We start from the raw sequence: 3,973 nt of genomic DNA on the forward strand, positions 1-3,973 counted from the left end.
CTTCATTACTGTTGCTGTTGAATTGTGAATCTGATTGGTAATCCGCCATTGATGAACCTTAAGAAGAAGAAGAAGAATGCAGGAAGAAGACGAGAAGGAAGGAAAGAAGAGAAAGATATGCGCAACGGTATTCAGAGCATTTTTGCTCTGATACCATAATGAACTTTTAATTGATTCATTTGATTAAGCAAAAGCTATAGATTACACAATACCAATGTGGTATTTAACAAAGCTAAAAAAGGAAAGGGCCAAAAAACAGAAAACAGAAAAAGCCTACAAATAGGGAAAAGTTGTTATAAAAAAGAATGAGTAGGAAAGAGAACTTTAGGCAATAATTCTAATAACTAGCGTAGAGCAGACGAACTATGACAAGGAAAGAACAAAAAAGACGCCACACAGAGTTGAAACAATATCAAATTATCAATTACTATATTTTTATGGAGTCCAATGGGTTGCAATATATGTTATCTAGTAAAATGTTGTTGGAAAATTCTTGCATTTGCCTTGCTTTTCCTTATTTTATTTTCCTCCTCTTAACTGTTAGGGTTTTTCATGATTATAAATTAATCAATTTTCCTATTAATTATTTGATAAAAACTCTATCGCTTTTATCCCGTTAATTAATTATTATGTTATACTATTATAATCATTCTAAATTTAAAATGATACTTTATTTAAATAATCATTAATTCTCTCATTCATTCTAATATATGTATTTCCTTTTATTATTAGGAACAACATTATTACTTTATTTATCTAACACTAGGCACGCTAAAAATTGGAAATACAGCACAACATTTTATACAAGTACAATAATAACAATAATTCGATCAATTTATCATTTAATGGGATGTTACACATTGTATTGCATTGAGGTACTAGAATATGTATAATTTGGTGTGCTAGAACCCATAATTCTAATCTCTAGTAATGTAACGAAATCCACTCAAAGCTATTAGTATTTAGATATAATTGGTTAAACCTTATTAATACATTATCTTTTTTCTACAATTTATTTTATTGTTTGTGATTGACAATGTGCAATGGTGGCTTCAAAAAGAAATTATGATTATATAAAATGATACATTTTGGAGACACTTCTCAACAAATTTTTATTTTTTATTTAAAACAATGATATTTATGTTTAAGATTATGATAAACTTAAAACTTCCACTTCAAGATTAAATTAAAATCTTTAATAGATCAAAAAAATTAAAAATCTAATGTGAATGATATATCTTCAATTATTATATTATTATTTGCTCCTATAATATTTTTATAAATTTAATACAAAATTAATTATAATCCTAACATTTGACAACTATTGTCCTTCTTGTTGTTCTAACTTTTTTACTATAAGTTTAATTTATAAAATCATAAATAAAAGTTATATAGGTTGTGTTTTTTTTGTTGATGAATGGTTTGGTCAGACTGAAGGTCTGGGTAAGGCTTCTTGAAATATTCGGGTAAGATTTCTTTTGGAATCTGAACGGAGGTTGACTTGGACCCGCTAGTGGAGATACCTGAAAAGATTCTCCGACGATCAAGTCAATAAGATTGAATCGGTAATGCTCAGAAGCAATAAATGTGAAGCAAGAAGTAAGTAGAGACTATTAATGAGAAACGATGAGGAAAATAGTGATACTTCCTATAGGGGAACCCTTATTTATAGTGGTTGAGATGAATAAAGTGGATTTAAAGGATACTGTTGACATGGCCGACGATTCTAGCCTGTTGGGAGCTGTTTTTCCCATGTTATATGGCTTTGACAGCACCGTACAATATGCATAGTTGACTTATAGCTTGTAGCAGGTATGGTAACTGTATTGGAAGTATGTCTTTTCATGTTGGCAGGAGGTAGGTGAGATAGTGGATGCGGCGTGTCAAACGAGGAGTGATCACAACTCCGACCTGGAATGCTCGACATATGGGAATGGTTTCGGCTAAACCCTTCCATTGGTTGGGCCCGGTCCTTGGTCGGCTAGTTGAGAGGACATTTTGGGAAGTTGAGACGTCCGGATGACCAAGATGATATAGTTGCCCCTAGTCTAGTAGCATGCTTAGTAGACGAGCATTATGGTAGACTCTAAGTGCATTAGTAGGGTGTCGTTAGATTTCTTGGCTACGTGACACGTGGTTGGCTGTCATTACTTTGGTTATTGGACTGTCTTATGGCACAGAGTACTTGAGTGCGGCTCATAGATTCATTTCCCATCGCCTTTCATCTTAGTTCTTGGGTCCGTTTGATTGTACTCAAGTGGCTTTTGGAAGGGCAGGATGTGTTTCGAATTGGTTCGTGAAAGGTGGCCTTGGCCCAACTTCACCTATAAATAGGGGAGACTACTCTTCATTTTCGTCACTTTTCTTTCAGAAATCTCTACTGTCGAACATTCATTGATGCCGACCAACTTCGTTATTTTTCAATTCCTTTTAGACTTCTTCCTAGGTAACTCCTTTTCCCTTCTCCTTATCGTCATGATCCTTATTACCGACCTAGAGTCTAACTCTAATGAGGTGGAGGTCTTGTGCGGACCTCCACCCATATTCATATAGCAGTCGCCTCGTTGTGGTCAGCGAATAGGATCTACCTCTACTTTGGGTAGGGGTCAGGTTGCCCAAAGAAGGTCGAGTGATTTGACTCTCCTAACCTTGTTGGCCCGTTGGAGGGAATGAGTGGCCGGAAGGGGGACTATAGAAATGTATGGGGCAACTTTTCTGGAGATGTGGCGTCCAGTCTTGGATAGGGAATCTAGTTCGGAGTCTGATGCTTCTTCTGGTTACAAGTTCCTGATATTGAGGACATACATTGGAAGAGTGGACAAGATCCCGATCCCCGAGGGTCTAGACACCCCGGACTCCCGCTATTGGTGGATTGACCGGGAAGTGTTGGGTACCACCAGCTACTTCCCTAAGTTGTCGTGTTGGCATGTGCGTCAAACCGTACCCAACGACATGCTTGATAAGTGCCAAACATATCTAAATTTCATACACTTTTATGGCACTTATCTTGAGCATAATTGACAAAAACCAACTTAAAACAATACTTTTTGTATAAAATATCACAATATTGTATATTTGTGTTTGTATTTCTTTTTTATATATTTTGTAGGATTTAGAAAGAAGAAAAGAAGAGAAAAAAGACTCATGGTCAAAAAGAAAAAGAAGTCAAAATGAAGGTGTTCAAGCAGGCAGCTGAGCATTGACAAGCCACACTAAGCTGATCTAGACACCAGCCTGACCTGGACCAAGCTGCTCAAGAAAGCAGCTGAGTTGTCCTGCTTGGCCGCTTAGCCTAGCACCAGACTAGTCTTGACACAGTCAGAACTCAAGCTTGACACGGTCAGACATGAGCTTGACACATGCCCAAGCTGCTCAACAAACAACTAAGCAGCTCAGCGGAGAACCAGACTCCTGCACATATCAGCAAGCACCAGGCCATGTCCCAGTCAGCACAGTCAAAGCTACTGAACAAGCAGCTTTGCGGTGCAACAAGTGTGCTAAGCGGGATGCACCCAGACTTAACTTATTCATCAAGCAAACCATGAAGTCACCAATGACATCACTTCAAGTAGCCCACCATAGGCTTTTCAGAGTAGCTCACCTTAGCTGGTCCTATAGCTCACAACTAGATTTGGTGAGTCAAGCATAAGGAGGAGACAAAGCTGCTTGATCAAGTGACGAAACCCATGCTAAAGGGTTTGGTCAGTTGTTGAGCGGTGCTAACAAGCAGCTCAACGGCTCTTGGGAAATTCTATAAATAGAGGCACATTTCATTCGAATCAAAAATATCATATCTCACATTTTCATTCACATCTTGCCTAGAAATTCTTCCCTGAAGTTCTCTCTTCTTGTTCTTAGTTCTTAGGAACTTTATTTAAGTAAGTTTTGTAATTTTAGTTTATAATTCAAGAGGAGAAAAGGAGAAGGCAAATGAGATGCAAAAATCAATTTTGTAATCTCAGTTGGAATTCAA

Source organism: Lupinus angustifolius, unplaced genomic scaffold (genome assembly GCF_001865875.1).
Source record: "Lupinus angustifolius cultivar Tanjil unplaced genomic scaffold, LupAngTanjil_v1.0 Scaffold_546, whole genome shotgun sequence".
Classification (NCBI taxonomy): Eukaryota; Viridiplantae; Streptophyta; class Magnoliopsida; order Fabales; family Fabaceae; genus Lupinus; species Lupinus angustifolius.